At 35.6% G+C, this 21,394-nt stretch overlaps 2 long non-coding RNA genes across 2 annotated transcripts; one reads left to right on the top strand and one right to left on the bottom strand.

Moving 5' to 3' along the window:
• Positions 1–11,192: 11,192 nt before the first annotated feature.
• On the bottom strand, positions 11,193–13,776 carry LOC143499010 (uncharacterized). Its single transcript, XR_013126038.1, has 3 exons — positions 13,153–13,776; positions 12,321–12,528; positions 11,193–11,790 (listed from the first exon to the last, which is right to left on the bottom strand). It is a non-coding gene; the product is annotated as an uncharacterized LOC143499010 (long non-coding RNA).
• A 5,401-nt stretch (positions 13,777–19,177) lies between these two features.
• LOC143499009 (uncharacterized) lies at positions 19,178–20,804 on the top strand. The gene is made up of 2 exons (XR_013126037.1): positions 19,178–19,231; positions 20,062–20,804. It is a non-coding gene; the product is annotated as an uncharacterized LOC143499009 (long non-coding RNA).
• The last annotated feature ends 590 nt before the right edge of the window (positions 20,805–21,394 follow it).

The following is a 21,394-nucleotide window of genomic DNA, read 5'->3' as shown; positions in this document are numbered from 1 at the left end:
AAAATAGTGTAGAAGTGGTTTAGTGTAGAAGTAATTTTTAGGATTTTCCATAAGAACCCATTCATTTGGCACCAAAGTGATTTAAATAGTGTAGAAGTGGTTTTTTAGGGTTTTCCATAAGAACCCATTCATTTAGCCCCAAAGTGGTTCAAAATAGTGTATAAGTGGTTTAATTAGTGTAGAAGTAATTTTTAGGATTTTCCATAAGAACCCATTCATTTAGCACCAAAGTGGTTTAAATCACTTTCATTTCGAACAAAACATTTAGTTAAATAGTGTAGAAGTGGCTTTTTAGGGTTTTCCATAAGAACCCATTCATTTAGCCCCAAAGTGGTTCAAAATAGTGTTGAAGTGGTTTAATTAGTGTAGAAGTAATTTTTAGGATTTTCCATAAGAACCCATTCATTTAGCTCCAAAGTGGTTTAAATCACTTTCATTTTGAACAAAACATTTTGTTAAGTTTACTTTCATTTTGTTTTCATTTTCTTTTACATTAAATTTAGTATATTAGGGTTTTCCATAAGAACCCAATCATTTAGCACCAAAGTGATTTAAATAGTGTAGAAGTGGTTTTTTAGGGTTTTCCATAAGAACCCATTAATCTAGCACCAAAGTGATTTAAATAGTGTAGAAGTGGTTTTTTAGGGTTTTCCATAAGAACCCATTCATTTAGCCCCAAAGTGGTTCAAAATAGTGTATAAGTGGTTTAATTAGTGTAGAAGTAATTTTTAGGATTTTCCATAAGAACCCATTCATTTAGCACCAAAGTGGTTTAAATCACTTTCATTTTGAACAAAACATTTTGTTAAGTTTAGTTTCATTTTGTTTTCATTTTCTTTTACATTAAATTTAGTATATTAGGGTTTTCCATAAGAACCCATTCATTTAGCACCAAAGTGATTTAAATAGTGTAGAAGTGGTTTTTTAGGGTTTTCCATAAGAACCCATTCATTTAGCCCCAAAGTGGTTCAAAATAGTGTTGAAGTGGTTTAATTAGTGTAGAAGTAATTTTTAGGGTTTTTTATAAGAACCCATTCATTTAGCACCAAAGTGGTTTAAATCACTTTCATTTTGAACAAAACATTTAGTTAAGTTTACTTTCAATTTGTTTTCATTTTCTTTTACATATAATTTATTATATTAGGGTTTTCTGTAAGAACCCATTCATTTAGCCCCAAAGTGGTTCAAAATAGTGTAGAAGTGGTTTAGTGTAGAAGTAATTTTTAGGATTTTCCATAAGAACCCATTCATTTGGCACCAAAGTGATTTAAATAGTGTAGAAGTGGTTTTTTAGGGTTTTCCATAAGAACCCATTCATTTAGCCCCAAAGTGGTTCAAAATAGTGTATAAGTGGTTTAATTAGTGTAGAAGTAATTTTTAGGATTTTCCATAAGAACCCATTCATTTAGCACCAAAGTGGTTTAAATCACTTTCATTTCGAACAAAACATTTAGTTAAATAGTGTAGAAGTGGCTTTTTAGGGTTTTCCATAAGAACCCATTCATTTAGCACCAAAGTGGTTTAAATCACTTTCATTTTGAACAAAACATTTAGTTAAGTTTAGTTTCATTTTGTTTTCATTTTCTTTTACATTAAATTTAGTATATTAGGGTTTTCCATAAGAACCCATTCATTTAGCACCAAAGTGATTTAAATAGTGTAGAAGTGGTTTTTTAGGGTTTTCCATAAGAACCCATTCATTTAGCCCCAAAGTGGTTCAAAATAGTGTAGAAGTGGTTTAATTAGTGTAGAAGTAATTTTTAGGATTTTCCATAAGAACCCATTCATTTAGCACCAAAGTGATTTAAATAGTGTAGAAGTGGTTTTTTAGGGTTTTCCATAAGAACCCATTCATTTAGCCCCAAAGTGGTTCAAAATAGTGTTGAAGTGGTTTAATTAGTGTAGAAGTAATTTTTAGGATTTTCCATAAGAACCCATTCATTTAGCTCCAAAGTGGTTTAAATCACTTTCATTTTGAACAAAACATTTAGTTAAGTTTACTTTCATTTTGTTTTCATTTTCTTTTACATTAAATTTAGTATATTAGGGTTTTCCATAAGAACCCAATCATTTAGCACCAAAGTGATTTAAATAGTGTAGAAGTGGTTTTTTAGGGTTTTCCATAAGAACCCATTCATCTAGCACCAAAGTGATTTAAATAGTGTAGAAGTGGTTTTTTAGGGTTTTCCATAAGAACCCATTCATTTAGCCCCAAAGTGGTTCAAAATAGTGTATAAGTGGTTTAATTAGTGTAGAAGTAATTTTTAGGATTTTCCATAAGAACCCATTCATTTAGCACCAAAGTGGTTTAAATCACTTTCATTTTGAACAAAACATTTTGTTAAGTTTAGTTTCATTTTGTTTTCATTTTCTTTTACATTAAATTTAGTATATTAGGGTTTTCCATAAGAACCCATTCATTTAGCACCAAAGTGATTTAAATAGTGTAGAAGTGGTTTTTTAGGGTTTTCCATAAGAACCCATTCATTTAGCCCCAAAGTGGTTCAAAATAGTGTTGAAGTGGTTTAATTAGTGTAGAAGTAATTTTTAGGGTTTTTTATAAGAACCCATTCATTTAGCACCAAAGTGGTTTAAATCACTTTCATTTTGAACAAAACATTTAGTTAAGTTTACTTTCAATTTGTTTTCATTTTCTTTTACATATAATTTATTATATTAGGGTTTTCTGTAAGAACCCATTCATTTAGCCCCAAAGTGGTTCAAAATAGTGTAGAAGTGGTTTAGTGTAGAAGTAATTTTTAGGATTTTCCATAAGAACCCATTCATTTGGCACCAAAGTGATTTAAATAGTGTAGAAGTGGTTTTTTAGGGTTTTCCATAAGAACCCATTCATTTAGCCCCAAAGTGGTTCAAAATAGTGTATAAGTGGTTTAATTAGTGTAGAAGTAATTTTTAGGATTTTCCATAAGAACCCATTCATTTAGCACCAAAGTGGTTTAAATCACTTTCATTTCGAACAAAACATTTAGTTAAATAGTGTAGAAGTGGCTTTTTAGGGTTTTCCATAAGAACCCATTCATTTAGCCCCAAAGTGGTTCAAAATAGTGTAGAAGTGGTTTAATTAGTGTAGAAGTAATTTTTAGGATTTTCCATAAGAACCCATTCATTTAGCACCAAAGTGGTTTAAATCACTTTCATTTTGAACAAAACATTTTGTTAAGTTTAGTTTCATTTTGTTTTCATTTTCTTTTACATTAAATTTAGTATATTAGGGTTTTCCATAAGAACCCATTCATTTAGCACCAAAGTGATTTAAATAGTGTAGAAGTGGTTTTTTAGGGTTTTCCATAAGAACCCATTCATTTAGCCCCAAAGTGGTTCAAAATAGTGTTGAAGTGGTTTAATTAGTGTAGAAGTAATTTTTAGGGTTTTTTATAAGAACCCATTCATTTAGCACCAAAGTGGTTTAAATCACTTTCATTTTGAACAAAACATTTAGTTAAGTTTACTTTCAATTTGTTTTCATTTTCTTTTACATATAATTTATTATATTAGGGTTTTCTGTAAGAACCCATTCATTTAGCCCCAAAGTGGTTCAAAATAGTGTAGAAGTGGTTTAGTGTAGAAGTAATTTTTAGGATTTTCCATAAGAACCCATTCATTTGGCACCAAAGTGATTTAAATAGTGTAGAAGTGGTTTTTTAGGGTTTTCCATAAGAACCCATTCATTTAGCCCCAAAGTGGTTCAAAATAGTGTATAAGTGGTTTAATTAGTGTAGAAGTAATTTTTAGGATTTTCCATAAGAACCCATTCATTTAGCACCAAAGTGGTTTAAATCACTTTCATTTCGAACAAAACATTTAGTTAAATAGTGTAGAAGTGGCTTTTTAGGGTTTTCCATAAGAACCCATTCATTTAGCACCAAAGTGGTTTAAATCACTTTCATTTTGAACAAAACATTTAGTTAAGTTTAGTTTCATTTTGTTTTCATTTTCTTTTACATTAAATTTAGTATATTAGGGTTTTCCATAAGAACCCATTCATTTAGCACCAAAGTGATTTAAATAGTGTAGAAGTGCTTTTTTAGGGTTTTCCATAAGAACCCATTCATTTAGCCCCAAAGTGGTTCAAAATAGTGTAGAAGTGGTTTAATTAGTGTAGAAGTAATTTTTAGGATTTTCCATAAGAACCCATTCATTTAGCACCAAAGTGATTTAAATAGTGTAGAAGTGGTTTTTTAGGGTTTTCTATAAGAACCCGTTCATTTAGCCCCAAAGTGGTTCAAAATAGTGTAGAAGTGGTTTAATTAGTGTAGAAGTAATTTTTAGGATTTTCCATAAGAACCCATTCATTTAGCACCAAAGTGATTTAAATAGTGTAGAAGTGGTTTTTTAGGGTTTTCCATAAGAACCCATTCATCTAGCACCAAAGTGATTTAAATAGTGTAGAAGTGGTTTTTTAGGGTTTTCTATAAGAACCCATTCATTTAGCCCCAAAGTGGTTCAAAATAGTGTATAAGTGGTTTAATTAGTGTAGAAGTAATTTTTAGGATTTTCCATAAGAACCCATTCATTTAGCACCAAAGTGGTTTAAATCACTTTCATTTTGAACAAAACATTTAGTTAAGTTTACTTTCAATTTGTTTTCATTTTCTTTTACATATAATTTATTATATTAGGGTTTTCTGTAAGAACCCATTCATTTAGCCCCAAAGTGGTTCAAAATAGTGTAGAAGTGGTTTAGTGTAGAAGTAATTTTTAGGATATTCCATAAGAACCCATTCATTTAGCACCAAAGTGATTTAAATAGTGTAGAAGTGGTTTTTTAGGGTTTTCCATAAGAACCCATTCATTTAGCCCCAAAGTGGTTCAAAATAGTGTTGAAGTGGTTTAATTAGTGTAGAAGTAATTTTTAGGGTTTTTTATAAGAACCCATTCATTTAGCACCAAAGTGGTTTAAATCACTTTCATTTTGAACAAAACATTTAGTTAAGTTTACTTTCAATTTGTTTTCATTTTCTTTTACATATAATTTATTATATTAGGGTTTTCTGTAAGAACCCATTCATTTAGCCCCAAAGTGGTTCAAAATAGTGTAGAAGTGGTTTAGTGTAGAAGTAATTTTTTGGATATTCCATAAGAACCCATTCATTTAGCACCAAAGTGATTTAAATAGTGTAGAAGTGGTTTTTTAGGGTTTTCCATAAGAACCCATTCATTTAGCCCCAAAGTGGTTCAAAATAGTGTATAAGTGGTTTAATTAGTGTAGAAGTAATTTTTAGGATTTTCCATAAGAACCCATTCATTTAGCACCAAAGTGGTTTAAATCACTTTCATTTCGAACAAAACATTTAGTTAAATAGTGTAGAAGTGGCTTTTTAGGGTTTTCCATAAGAACCCATTCATTTAGCACCAAAGTGGTTTAAATCACTTTCATTTTGAACAAAACATTTAGTTAAGTTTAGTTTCATTTTGTTTTCATTTTCTTTTACATTAAATTTAGTATATTAGGGTTTTCCATAAGAACCCATTCATTTAGCACCAAAGTGATTTAAATAGTGTAGAAGTGCTTTTTTAGGGTTTTCCATAAGAACCCATTCATTTAGCCCCAAAGTGGTTCAAAATAGTGTAGAAGTGGTTTAATTAGTGTAGAAGTAATTTTTAGGATTTTCCATAAGAACCCATTCATTTAGCACCAAAGTGATTTAAATAGTGTAGAAGTGGTTTTTTAGGGTTTTCCATAAGAACCTATTCATCTAGCACCAAAGTGATTTAAATAGTGTAGAAGTGGTTTTTTAGGGTTTTCTATAAGAACCCATTCATTTAGCCCCAAAGTGGTTCAAAATAGTGTATAAGTGGTTTAATTAGTGTAGAAGTAATTTTTAGGATTTTCCATAAGAACCCATTCATTTAGCACCAAAGTGATTTAAATAGTGTAGAAGTGGTTTTTTAGGGTTTTCCATAAGAACCCATTCATTTAGCCCCAAAGTGGTTCAAAATAGTGTTGAAGTGGTTTAATTAGTGTAGAAGTAATTTTTAGGATTTTCCATAAGAACCCATTCATTTAGCACCAAAGTGATTTAAATAGTGTAGAAGTGGCTTTTTAGGGTTTTCCATAAGAACCCATTCATTTAGCACCAAAGTGGTTTAAATCACTTTCATGTTGAACAAAACATTTAGTTAAGTTTAGTTTCATTTTGTTTTCATTTTCTTTTACATTAAATTTAGTATATTAGGGTTTTCCATAAGAACCCATTCATTTAGCACCAAAGTGATTTAAATAGTGTAGAAGTGGTTTTTTAGGGTTTTCCATAAGAACCCATTCATTTAGCCCCAAAGTGGTTCAAAATAGTGTAGAAGTGGTTTAATTTGTGTAGGAGTAATTTTTAGGATTTTCCATAAGAACCCATTCATTTAGCTCCAAAGTGGTTTAAATCACTTTCATTTTGAACAAAACATTTAGTTAAGTTTAGTTTCATTTTGTTTTCATTTCCTTTTACATAAAATTTAGTATATTAGGGTTTTCCATAAGAACCCAATCATTTAGCACCAAAGTGATTTAAATAGTGTAGAAGTGGTTTTTTAGGGTTTTCCATAAGAACCCATTCATTTAGCCCCAAAGTGATTCAAAATAGTGTAGAAGTGGTTTAATTAGTGTAGAAGTAATTTTTAGGATTTTCCATAAGAACCCATTCATTTAGCACCAAAGTGATTTAAATAGTGTAGAAGTGGTTTTTTAGGGTTTTCCATAAGAACCCATTCATTTAGCCCCAAAGTGGTTCAAAATAGTGTTGAAGTGGTTTAATTAGTGTAGAAGTAATTTTTAGGATTTTCCATAAGAACCCATTCATTTAGCACCAAAGTGGTTTAAATCACTTTCATTTTGAACAAAACATTTAGTTAAGTTTAGTTTCATTTTGTTTTCATTTTCTTTTACATTAAATTTAGTATATTAGGGTTTTCCATAAGAACCCATTCATTTAGCCCCAAAGTGGTTCAAAATAGTGTAGAAGTGGTTTAATTCGTGTAGGAGTAATTGGTAACACTTTACAATATGGTTCCTTAATTAATGTTTAACTACTTATTAACTAAGCAATAGGTAATGGAGAATTATCATCATAGTTTTATCTTACTTATTCTTCACTATAATAAACTACTGTGTTAGTTCACATGTAAATAATTAATAACTAGTATTTATTTATTTTGGAATCTACTCATTTATGGCCCCTAATTAATGTTTAAGTACTTATTAACTAATCAATAGGTAGTGGAGAATTATCATCATAGTTTTTCATTAATTACTCTTCACTAAAATAAACTACTGTTAGTTCATATATAAGTAATTAATAAGTAGTCTTTTAATTAATGTTTAAGTACTTATTAACTAATCAATAGGTAGTGGAGAATCATCATGATAATTTTTCATTAATTACACTTCACTAAAATAAACTACTGTTAGTTCATATATAAGTAATTAATAAGTAGTCCTTCATTAATGCTTATGTAATCATGTAATTATTACTCAAGAAGAAAATTATTAAGTGTTACTATTTCATAGATTACATGTCTAGGGTATTTTGGAGTTGGTAATATGTAGTGTAAAATAAAAACCCATGAAAAAGTGAATGAATGAGAAACAGCTGCAGGAGCTTTTTAGGTAATGTGCCACTACTCTACATGCCACTAGCATTTAAGTGTATATATATAGTCATTGCGGTCATTAAGCCACTACTGCGGTGTTAAAATCACAATTGACAAAATATGGCACATTTATTTAAGTCTGAATATAGGCCAATCTCTAATCTGTCCTTTATTTCCAAAGTCAGAGAGAAAGCTAACTTTGGAAATAAAGGACAGATTAGAGATTGCATTCTCTAATCCACAGCACTGAAACCGCACTGACTAAAGTAGTTAATGATCTCTTAATATCTCGGATAAAGAACGTTAGACCTTAGTGCTGCTGTCGACATCATTGATCACAACATTCGACTGGATAGGCTGGAGACACTCATTGGCATAATAGGTGTCTGTAGCACAACAACCAGGGCCTTTCCGTAAGAACAGTCACAAGGGCTCAGAGAGTGTCAGTGAAAGCACACGAGCACACATTTGTTACTTCACCAAAGCACTCTAGTTTATTTCACATGATGCCAGTCCTTACATATGTTGTTGGACTGGTCATATATATAAATAAACACCATTCATAGACACAAGATCAGAGAGATAAGGCATATGCCAATCATGAGCACACTTGACTAAAGTACAGCATAAAGCCTGGTTTATACTTGACGCGTTGCGAGCGGCGCGAGGGTCCGCGCGGCGAAAATGACGTAATCGCTGTGGCTCCGCCCGTGCGCGAAGGCCTCGCACGCTGTCGCTTCGCGAGGTCGTTCACCTCTCGAATTTTGTAACTTCGCGCGCGCGCTTCAGCGCGATCGACAAAGTCATGTTTGAAGGGTTCATACACCTTTACAAGGTGGAATTAAAGCACTTGTACGTCACTTTAAAGGTCCATTTCAATATTTTCCAGCATGATAAACAAAATTAAATAAAATATTTATACATATACTCGAAATGATTCGAAATAATTCGCTTTTTTATCACATTATTTAATGGTTGTTTATTTTCAAAACGCCCAATCTTAACGTCTTCACGTTCTCTCATGTTTCGTCCTGGAATTACAAGAGGCTCGTATTTGTTAACGTAATACAGGAGAACTGTTCATTCTGACAGCTAGTTGTTGTGAAACGAAGTAGTTACAATTTCAACATTTTTATGTACTTTAGCCTAAATTCCAGCACTTTTCAAACCTGAAACACAAAGCAACATCAAACATGCGTCAGGTAAATGTTCATTCCCCTTTTTATGAGGGGTGTTTCTTTATACTACCACATATCGTTTTGGACACATGTGTCAAAGTCAAGGCCCGCGGGCCACATCCGGCCCACGAGTTCATTATCTATGGCCCCCTGGATGATATTTAATTACTATTAGAACCGGCCCGCAGGCCACAGCCGCCCGCTGGTGTTTTGCACGCACAAACACTACATTCCCCACAATGCAACGGTAGCCCACGAAGTCACTGCAGTGCGCACAAGCGGCGAGGGTCAGCACGGCGAAAATGACGTAATCGCAGTGGCTCCGCCCGTGCACGAGGGCCTCGTGCGCTGTCGATTCGCGAGGTCGTGCACCTCTCGAAATTTGTAACTTTGCGCGCGCCGCGCCTCAGCGCAATGAACAAAGTCATGTTTGCAGGGTTCATACACCTTTACAAGGTGGAATTCAAGCACTTCTACGTCACTTTCAAGGTCCATTTCAATATTTCCCAGCACATTAAACTTAATTAAGTTAAATATTTATACATATATTCGAAATGATTTGAAATAATTCGCTTTTTATTCACATTATTTAATGGTTGTTTATTTTCAAAACACCCAATCTTATCGTCTTCACGTTCTCTCATGTTTCGTCCTCGAATTACAAGAGGCTCGTATTTGTTAACATAATACAAGAGAACTGTTCAGTCAGATAGCTATTTGTTGTGAAACGAAGTAGTTACAATTTCAAGCATTTTCAAGTACTTTAGCCTAAATTCCAGCACTTTTGAAACCTTTATTACTTTATTCATTTAATGTACAGGACATGTTTTCTTTGAAGGAAGTTAGTTTTTATCTGTTTGCTTGTTGAAAAATGTTTTCACTTGAAATTACTGACAGATCCATAAGAAAGTATTGCTTTATTCATTTAAGCATTAAATAATAAACACTGTGTTAGGACTTGGTTCAATAGGCTATGTGCAATCATTTCAATATGTTTTAATAAACATTGAACCAGTCCGGCCCTCAGCTTGTAGCAAATTAGGTTTTTTGGCCCTCAGTGTATTTGACTTTGACATCCCTGGTTTCAGACAACATTGCAAAGCCATATTTACGTTTGATGCCTGGTGTATATATACGGTCTCTGGTCAGGTAAAAATGTTCTTTCACCGGTTTTGCAGAGGTTTTTTATTTTCCATTGCCACCTATCGTTTCGGAGAACACTGCAGCGACGCTCGCAAAAGTAACGCCTACACCGCTCGTGCAGGGTCGCGTGAGGTGGGCGGAGCCGCGCGCTACGGTCACTCGCGAAAGTATAAACCAGGAGTCCCCCTCTCCCCTGGTGGAACATTTACTTCTGTCTGGAACATGTCTTCATTCCTGTCTTCTGAGAGTGACACAAAACTTCCTGTTTAGGCTGCACACAATGTTCTAAAATAATGTATGCAATTACAAATTTGTCCTTGTAAATAATGACTGCTCAGAATGCACAAACGTAAAATATGGTGTCCCACAAGTATCTGTATTGGGCCCCATATTATTCTCATTATATATATGCTACCACTAGGCACAATCATTCATAAGCATATTTTCTTCCATTGCTATGCAGATGATACTCAGTTGTATTGTGACGGGCAGGGTGAGCGAAAATAAATGGAAGCGATCACGCCAAGTCTCAGGGAAATAGGATGGTTTAATATGTAAAGTGCGCAAACCAAAACCCGTGAACTGATCCGAATTAAGGATATAATAACCAGCAGTCAACTGGTACAAAGACAAGACATATATAGACGAACAAACGACCCTCAGGTGAGACGGATCGCGGGCTCCGCCCACCTGAGGGACGAACACAACACCACACCCACAGGACAAGCTGCTGCTGTAGACGGGGGCGACCAGTAGGGGGCCGCCGTACCGTGACATGTATATATCTTCTAATCCAGATAATGTCAATACTGTTGTTTCTTCTTGGATAAAATTCCTCTTACCCTAGATGGTTTTTCAGTAAAAATCTACCTGAAAAAGCTTAGGTGTCACTATCGATTGACACATACATATGCAATGTCAATAAGGCTGCCTTTGTCCATTTACATAATATTTGCAAGTTATCAGATGCAGAAAGCTGGTTCACACTTTACAGATTAAACTAATATAAAGTGTAAAGCTGTGAGGAATGAGGCAGGATGCATGGACGAGTTCCTTCAACACGTAGCTTTATTAGCTTACACAAGTGAAGAAACTGTAGCCCTCAGCAAACCATTAACACAAACGGATGCAACACTGAACTGAATATATACTCACACAATATATACTTGACACAATGAGCACCGCGTGTAACACATTGCACTAACAAGACAGGTGAACAGCCACACCCACAGGAAGTACATATACTTTATACACACACACACACACACACACACACAGAATACATCTACACATGCCCAAAGGGAGGGGCCTGGGGCTGTAATGTGTCATAAAGGTATTTTAATTGGATGCTCTAGTCCCTAAAGAAACAGAATCCTAAATAGGGCTAGAAGGGCTAGTTTGTCTAAACTGGAAAAAACTGTCGTATGTCTTTTAACAAACGTCCAATAAGGCCATCACGGTGGTTCTTTCCAAGCCAGTATGTCCACTCGATAACTGCAAGATGCTCCTTCAACAGTTTTTCAGTTCTGTTCCCTCGCATTCTCCAAATTTGGCCTTTATAGATAGCCCAGGCTCTTTCCAAATGTTGTGTATGGCCACCACTCAGAGGGTCAACAAACCATCTTCTGTGGTTTACACTGAAGTGCATATATCCTGCATTTTCAAGTGCCCCCATGTAAGCTCTCCACTGATCACTTATAATTGTTGATCCTCTACGTACATGCCTTCTGATTATAGGGAGCAAGTGATGTCGTGATCTTTTTTCCACCAGCCTGAGAATGGGCCTTCTCCTATCTTCTCTCACACCAAGTATTCCAAAAACCCACTTTCTTCTTTTCCAGGTGCGCCCAAATCTACCACGGCCATACTGTCAAAAAATATATATATATACATATTGCAGTTATGACAATATTCTCAATAGTATTTGCCATATAATCACTCAACTACCAGGCATGTTATAATATGCTGACATATCCTCTTACAGTAATAAAAGCAATTCAATTATTTGTATTCCCATATGAGACTGAGAGCTGTATGCCACCACAGAGGTTATTTTTTATCCCACAAAATTTGTTAAAGGAATACTCCAAAATTTTAACCTCACCTGTTTTTTTTACATCATACAGGTTTCATTTCTTCTAGCATGTATGACAATACTATGGCACTGTACAGGCCAGATCTATGTGTTTCAAGTCACCAGGTTTCCTAATCAAAGATAAACATATTGGAATGATATGAGAATTATTTTCTGGGGTATTCCTTTAAAATTTGTGCCAGGGTGAATAGCTCACTATAACACATATTATACATATCAGTTAAAACATATAAAGCCAGGTCTGAACTGAGAGCTGTTTTTACCAAGATCTGATATATATCCAGGGTAACAGCTGATCTTACCTTACGTTTATGACAGAAATTACTTTCATCTATTATCACAAACTCTCTCTGTCCTCCAACTTGCTGTCCTGTTCTTCTCCTCTTCCTTTTTATTGCACTCTTGCAGATCATTCGCAGTGTTTTATTCATTTTGGATAGCGTGCGTGTGCTTCCACAAACACCGTCTTGTATCAGATCGATTTGCCGCAGCCGTAATCCTTGTGCAAACCTAAAAAGAAAGATTGTAAAAACTCATGCATCACTTTTAGATTCTTTTAGGGCCTGCTGACTGTATTGTACTGAGTGGAATGAGTGAGTGAGTTTGTCACGGAGTTAAAAGCTAGGTCTGTGAGGGACCTCACATCTATTTAAAATAGCCAAATATCACCAAAAATATTATATTTTACTCTATATTCCAGACATATTAATTTGGTATGTCTTATGTGTTAAGACAAAGGCATTTTTGTTAGTTTTCTTTTGTTTCTTCTTTCTCAAAAACACACATTATATGTCCAATGGTTTTCAGACATTCCTTCTTTGTAACGCGTAATGCCCAGGCAACCCCTAAACTCAGTACTAGAGGAGCTCAACCCGACTACATCCCCCACCCATCTCCAGAATACTAATTATCTCTGCCAAAACCTGTTTGTAAAAAGAAGAAAACTAGAGTAAATAATTGTTACAGTTTAAAATTGCATCATAACCTTAACAAAAGAATGTACTTCAAGCAGCCAATCAGATTTCAGTTTTTAACCTGCTCTAAGTAAATGCCCACCCACTATTATTGCCATGCTTATAAAAAGATTTGGAAAATATTGAACTCTGAAATACAAGGAGATCAATAATTTCACACCTGTGGATAAATTTAATCCAGCTTTGAAGACTTATCTTGCTCCTCTCAAACATGGATCCTGATCTGACTGACTTCTTGACCGTCTTCCCTCTGTGGGTCTTATACCGACACTCCCTGGGCAAGAAATACCAGAGAAAGCATAACATTGAAATACAGTAAGATACACCAATCAGAGTAATTGTTCGCAGACCAATGCTTTCAGCTTAGGCCACCACTGATAAACAGGGTCTATTAATTAAGTACATTCTCATGCAACAATAACTGTATCACATGCCCATTGTCTCATATAGCTTTACTACCATACTACTGCTTAATTTTGTCACACAGACCGGTAAAATGTATTTAATAAAAGCTTCTATACTAGATGTGATAATTATTATGGAGCATGTAATGTTCTGTGAGTTAACATAGTGTCAAAAAAGCATTAATATTACACCACATATGTAATATGTGAAATATGAAGGGCAATGAGGGCGGCATGGTGGTGTGGTGGTTAGCACTGTCGCCTCGCAGCAAGGCGGTCTGGGTTCGATTCTCGGTCTGGGCTGCTCTGTGTGGAGTTTGCATGTTCTCCCTGTGCCTGCATGGGTTTCCTCCGGGTACTCCGGTTTCCTCCCACAGTCCAAAGACATAAATTGCCCGTAGGTGTGAGTGCGTGTGTGTTGGCTATGCGGTGGACTGGCGACCTGCCCATGGTGTACCCTGCCTTCGCCCGGAGATGCTGGGATTGGCTCCAACCCCCCGTGACCCCGACTAGCGGGATTAAGCGGTTCAGATAATGGATGGATGGATGAAGGGAAATGTTTTTATTCACCTGCTTATAAAAGTGAAGCATTTACATTCTGACCCATAGACTAATTCAGTCTGTATTTTGACCAGTAGCTGTACTGTAACTGTTGCACAATCTAAGGTGCAACGGAAATTTAGAGCAAGAAGCTACAAATAAAATACAAAGTTATGTCTCAATAGCAAACTATCCCATATAAGTGGTGTGTTATTACTTTTGTTTAATAAAGAATTATATTGTTCTTACCACTTAACTTAACTTACCACTGTGCCCCATCACGCAGCTCCAATCTTGGCTTCATTTGCATGTTTCGCTTGCAAAGTCTGCACTTCATTCTTCTTTTCAAAAGTCTTTTTTTCTGAAGCCATTTTATTAGCCTTGCGGTACTTTTACTTGTTGCCCTGCCATCACAAAGGTGAAGTATTTTTCTAGCCAAATCCATTCCCTTAACATTAAACTAGAAACATCACTTTTCATTATGGCTTTATGCCTGCTTGGAGAAAAAAACGTGCGCGGGGTTGTCACGTGACAAATTCGCGCGGGCCCAAGAGCGTCTGCGTCAAAAGTGCAGAGCGATATTTCAAATGAGAAACCGAAACATAATTCGAGTGCTCAGAGATGTGCAGTTATTTGGATTAGCTCCCAACTTGGGCTCTGTTGTTACATGGGATAACACTCTCAATCCCGGTTCAGAACACTTTTTAGAAGTGAGTGAGCCTGTAAACGAGCCTACGTGGGTGGTTGTTATCCCTTGCCGTTATTACCCCGACTCTGAAGAAGAGCGTAGCATGGAGGGCGAGCGGAAAAGCAAAAGAATTAACGAAAAGAAACAACGAAGACTCGAGGAAGACTCTGCAGGTAAGAAACCCGTAGATATAGGAACATAAATGTTGTGGTTCTGGCGAAGATGAAACATGCAGTTAGCTAGCTAATTAACTTAGCTAGCTAAGTTGGCTATACAGTTAGCGATCTTATCTCCAAATTATATTCAGCGTGCTGCAGTTAGCTAAAGAAACGTTAAGTTTTCTGAACAGAAGTACTGCATTTTTTACCTTGTCAAGTGAGAGACTTTGTGGGATTATTTTGGTTTGTTGGAATTATATTTGTACATTGTTAAGTACAGTTTAAATGTATAAATGTGCAATTAGATACTGGCTGTCGCCTCAGTACAGTTTTGCAGTGGGGAGTTTTCTCAGAGGGCCTAAAAATATTCTTAAAACTAGTGGTGGGCCGTTAACGGCGTTCGTTAATTTGATACTCTTATCGGGCGATATAAAAATTATCGCCGTTAATCTATTTTTAAAGTTGGGTTTGGGAACTGGGTCAAAATGGATAATCAAACTATGATGACTTTCAACTTGATAGTTGAGCTCGGCTGTATTCCTAACCAAATTGCACAGTAGGGGCGAGAACGAGTTTTCAAACCTGTGAATTACATATCGTACATGTGTTTACATGGATGCAGCCAAGGTCTGCTTCATGGAAAATTCATTTTTAGGAACGTAAAGTGTTACCGGAGCGGAGCTCGGAGCGGTCGTTTTCTGCATGGTCCTAGTGCTAGATTCGTCGCTATTTAAATATTTCTTTTTAACCGTTAAAACTGCAGAGGACCAAAACCGGCTTTTGAAAAAGTTCCCCCCAAATTACGTCCGTGAGGTTAAATGTACTAAATGTTGGCTTACATTTCAAATATTATGTTTAGCTGAATAAACATGTTATCAACCCCTTTTAATGTACAGTATAGGCTTTCAAATTCATGTTTAACTGAATAAACCGTTGAACACGAGTAGCCTAAATTTTATTGAGCATGTTTTTTTTCTTCAAATATCAAAGTAGAACAGCTTCCTCAAGCAGTCATTGATGCATTTTGGAAACAGGAGATGAGCCCCTGGTCTAATGCACCCTCTGTATTAAGAAACCCTATCTCAAAAACTGACTTTTAGTCATTACTTGGGTAGCACGCATATGAGCCATTTTAATATAGATTATAGGTATGATGACAAAATTTTCAAACAGCCCCAAGCTTAAAAAGAATTACATATCTAGACAGAGCTGAAATATACCTTTAAAATGATACCTGGATTTAGAAAATTGGTTGAGAATTGATAGTTATGATATTTGTAATATCATGTATCACAATAAAATATAATACATTAATTACAATAGAAGTCGTGTGACTGAAATTCACATAATCTAATTCTAATTAATCATAATTAATAATTAATCATAATCTAATTCGAAGTGATGTTAACTATATTACCATTTAACAACAAGTTATATCAGAAAACAATGAGATTAAACTACACAACACTGGTATCAGTACCGATTTCAAGAAAACACTGTGGGAATTAGTTAAACCGAGTCGCCGCTTTTAGCCTAAAGTTGCTAGCTACCGTGACGCTCGATACACAAATGTCAATCATGACTGCCTATTTTCCGCGGTCTAGTAAAGTACTTTCGCCTGCACAGATTTCTATTAAATTTGGTCAGTATTGAGATAAAAGCAGTATTTTTAGGTCCATATATTTCGATGGTGTCCGGAGCGTTGATGAAGCCCACAGACCGATTGAAAACAACAAAATATCTTCTCGCTGGTCTGCCGACCTGAAATCGCCTCAGAGTTTACTATTAGCAGTGCCTGATGACTGGCTGGGTTGTGCTTGACGAAGTCACAGTAGTATTCAGGAAAAAACATACACCTGCTAGGCGGTGAGGAGTGATGTTATATGACACCCTTACAAAAGTACAACGTAGTTTGGAACACATTACTGAGCCAGAATTTTTCGCATCGAACGTTGGTTCGTCAGCAGACCTATAGATTAATCTAGATTAATTTCAAGATTTCAGTGAGATTAATCTAGATTTAAAAAATTAATCTATACCCACCCCTACTTAAAACATAAATATATATAATATAATTTATCCAATTTAATCTACTTACAGTTTTACAATCGACATCTAAACAATTACAAAAATATAAGCAAATAAATTATTCAGCCGTGTCTATTCAATCTGTGTTGGAAGGTGAGGGGTTAAGTGGAAGCCTGTGGGCCTGTGTCTCCCCCTATCAGGACTGTGATGCCCGCTGTTCGTTTACAGAGGGCCTGGCAGTTATAATTCAGCAATACCAGTTTCAAATGACAGTAAAATTGACCAATCATATCTTCCCTCTTAGTGGGCGGGCTTAACTGTATGATAATTTCCGCCCGCTGTGGCGACGCTAGCTGTCGTTAGCGTACCACCGCTAGCTAGTTTCGATTCATTCCTTTGATGCCCTCGTACGTGTTGTTTACATATTCCGCTCCCGAGGAACACGGAGCTGTGAACCTTATTTTGCTTAAAATGTTATCTAGTACATATGTTATTGTTTATTGCATTTCTATAGCTGTACTGTCGTCTCAATTATTTTTCTTTATTGCAGTTAATTAGGAGAGGAAACAATTTTTTCCCGGGGGGGTGGAGGAGATGGGAGCAGGCCCAGGTTTAATGGTCACGGTTCACTACTGGTTTATTGTTGCAAATGTCATACGTGACCTTGCTGTACTGAGACATCACTCTGTCACTGTGTTTATACCTTTTTCTTTCTCACAGAAACATTTGAAGATCCTCAGGCATTAGATTTGGTAGTATTACCAGAAGGTTCTCAATGCCCAAACCTTAACGCTGCCAGCCCAGTCTTGGAAATTCCAGGTCAAAGGAAAATAATTAAGACCTCCACCCAAAGCTCAATGGTCAAAGGTGAGATTTATTTATATAACCCTTTGCACAACAAATGTCACAAAGCAGCTTTACATAAAGTTTTACAAATGCATGAGGGTCCAAGGAAAATCTCCCTAGGTGAGATTTAGGTTATAAACCAACACTCAAGACAGAACACAACCTTCACTGGATGGCTCAGCTAGCAGTCCATACTTTATTATTCAACTGGCAAAACATTTTCTAAATGCTTTGTCTGAGAATAATAAATCAGAATAAAAGAAGTATATTGGATTTGTAGAGATAAACATTACATGACCATCTACATACAGTACATGTGCCGGTCATTAACATGCATGTGGCTCCATCAGATGTGTCTATAGTAGCATAATTAAAGGGACGGCCTGGGGTGACTATAGTTCACCCAAGGTATATACTATAAAGCATTACCTCTTCAAACTGATAACAAGGATCTTTAGACCTTATCCTGTTCAGTAGATGACAATAACGAGGAGCCACATATAATCAGTAATGATCAGTTTATGTTGATAGTTGATCTTGTGTTCATTCAAAAATACATATTCTGCCTTTGAAGGAGCAGCACCAACCCTTCAGGCTGCTTTAAGGAGAGCAAACGAAGAAAATGCTGTTCTGAAGGTGAAAGTGAAAAGTCTTGAGGAGAAGGTTGGGTTACTAGAGAATGACAAAAAGTTTCTTCAACAAAGACTGAGTGAAGGTAAGCAGTGCAGGAGGTTGATTGACCAGGGGCTGCATTACAGAAAATGCCTATCTTTAGTACTAAATAAAGAACTGAGAGGTCAGGGTAAGATTTGTTACAAATATAAATCTTAAATTAGAATACTAAACTACTTGTTTGAGGTTGTTATTGAGTAGTTATGTGGTGACAGTGGAAATCAAGTCTGGAGTGTCTGGGATTTTTGAAATGTTAGGAAAAAGACATGCCAGTTATTGTGAGTTTGTTGCCTGTCAAAGCTCCCTAAAATGATAAAACAGATAAGTTAAACAGAAGGATAAAATTATGAAGTTAGGCTTCTGCCCTACATTCAGATTGAAGTTGCCTTGGTCACTAAACAGACAAGATTTCAGTGTTGGGATGTTTTTGTAATATGACCCCAGTTTACCAGTTCCATCTCATGTTTACCTGCCTGATTTAGGATTGAAAGAAAGCATGATATCTTCTCTGTTTTTACTGTTGATATTTAAATGTGATGTATGTTATTGAAATTGTGGCTATTGTTATTTAAGCGCTGGTGATGAGGAAAGCAGCCTCTGGACAAAGACCTCAGTCACACGTGAGTATTAGTGACAGCAGTGAAGGCGAGGACAGCAGCAGTATGGAAGAGGATAGCACAAATTCTACATCTTCATCTTGCCAGCAAAAGAAGAGAGAGAAAGAGAAGAAAAAGAGATTGTGGAAAAAAGCTAATAAGGGCGAATGTAGAAATGTGGTGATGGAAAAAAAGAAGAGGCAAAAGAAACGACAGCTGGATTCTGACACAAGTTCTGACACTGATGCCTTCCCAAAACAAAAGAAGAGCAAGAAGAGGAAGATGAAAGAATATCCAAAGAAGAAAGGTATTATTATTATTACAACATTATTACTTAGTAATAATGCATAAGTACTTACTTTGCTCCTTAGAACGTTCAGTTGTTGCTGTTTTTCAATAATTTTGCATTCTATCTGAATTGCGAGTTTGTTAGGTACATCTAAATAATACTAGTATTTATTTGACTTTTTAATCAGTACACCCGTCATATACGTGCACTTTGTAGGTTTACTGTTACTAATATTAGACCATTGCAATAACCAATTTTGTATTTGTCAGCCCACTTTTTACTACATCCAATGAAAAGGCACCACCAAAGACACACCTCTGAAAGATATAATTGGGGTGGCGGTCTATTTTCATTACATCAGTGACACTGTTATTGTAGTGTTTGTGTTGCTTGTATGACAGAGGTGTATCTGGAATTTTTACACATCATTGTCAAAGTCCCAGCCAAAGGCGGCTATGTAGTCAGAAGCAATCGTTGATCACATGCTAGAGAAAGACTTGCTAATCCCAGTCCTAGCAACCCCACACTATGCTTTGTCACATCTAGCACATTTGAAGAAATGTATTTTATAAGTAAAAAACAGTCCGTATTGGTCAGGTATGTCGAGTAGGGAAACAAAAATGTGAAGAGCATGGAGTCACTATGACTAGGATTTGCTAACGCAAATGACACTGACAGACGAATTGTTATATAGATAATATGTGCAGCAAATGAGTGTTATACAGTTAGTAATGGTAAGTCGACAAAACACCTATATTATAAAATGAATGTGGGTACAAAGTAGTAGTATCGAACAAACTGCCAGCTCAGTGCAAGTTAGATAGCCTTAAATTTATTTTGTTTTGCAGTTGGGATGCCCGAAGATGTGATTTCCAGATACAGGCGTGTTCTGAAGGCTGTGTCTAGAGGCATGTCGAAAACTGATGCTTACAGTTATGTTGGTGTCAATCGCAAAACAATTGTGGACACAGCAGCAATTGCAGAGTTAAAGCAGGTGGATCCTGAATCTTACCACCAGATACGGGCTATGTTCCACAAAGGAAGAAAAGGGCACACCTTATATGATTTTGCAGAGCAATGCAAAAGTGTATTTTCAAAAAAACCAGAGCTCAAAGCCACAGTTGAACGGATGAAAGAAGATGGCAGACTGCTAGATATCCATACCTATAATTAAACAGTGCTTTGAATTTACATAATTTTCATGTGAACTTCATGTGAACTAAACTATGGTAACACAATTTATTTGATTCTGTTTCATTTGGCAAGAATTGTATCAATGGAACACATAGATTACACATTTAAATTGCTTAATTTTAAAGCACATTGGTAAAATATTCTATAATGTGAATGTTGGATCATTTGTTTTCTTTGAAAGTCTTTGTTTACAGTTTAAAATTACAGGATTATGTTATCCATGTAGGTCATGGATAGTATTGGTTATAATATCTGTTAGGTTTGCAACTTTATTGTTATTAAGGACTTTTCATTTCTTATTGTGTTATTGTGTTGCGCACTTCTGAATACTCATGCAAGTGTGAAGGTGATTTTTTTACAGTGTTGTGAATAAAAAACTGAACATGTTGATGCATAAGTCTTTCTTGGGAAAATAATGTATTATATTAGTTATTACTACAATTAATTGATTATCAAGTTATTGTATAGGTACACTGTGACACTCATCAAAAACAGTAATCAGTTTCTGCTAGTTCTTAAGTAGTAGTTAATAGTACATGTAAGATACCTAAACTTCTCACTTTACTTGTGGGGACACATAATAATAAGTAAGGTTGATGTTCAAGTAATTAATGCTTCATTAATGACTAACTAACAACACTAAGAAAGTGATGTACGTTAACACTTTTTGTCCAAGACAGGTCACCAAATGCAGTAGCTTTCAATATAATATAATAACAACACTGGTGTGCATGTGTACTTGAGGAACTTCACCAGGTCAGAGCTTGCTGATGTGAGTCCAACATAGATAAACAACCAACATGCAAAAAAATGAACAAACCTTAAAGGTATACCTGCCAAATGGCAGTGGTTTGGTAGTTCTAGTAAGTCAACTGTACTGCTAAGTAAATACGTGATTACTTATTCTGAAGTTACTTACTGTGCAGGCAGGAGACGGGAGCAACGTTTAAAGCAGCGGCAAAAACGAACAACACTCATGACAAAGGT

The sequence above is a fragment of the Brachyhypopomus gauderio genome, unplaced genomic scaffold (genome assembly GCF_052324685.1).
Source record: "Brachyhypopomus gauderio isolate BG-103 unplaced genomic scaffold, BGAUD_0.2 sc129, whole genome shotgun sequence".
Lineage (NCBI taxonomy): Eukaryota > Metazoa > Chordata > Actinopteri > Gymnotiformes > Hypopomidae > Brachyhypopomus > Brachyhypopomus gauderio.
The sequence above is the reverse complement of the archived record's forward strand: the minus strand, read 5'-3'. Positions and strand labels throughout refer to the sequence as shown.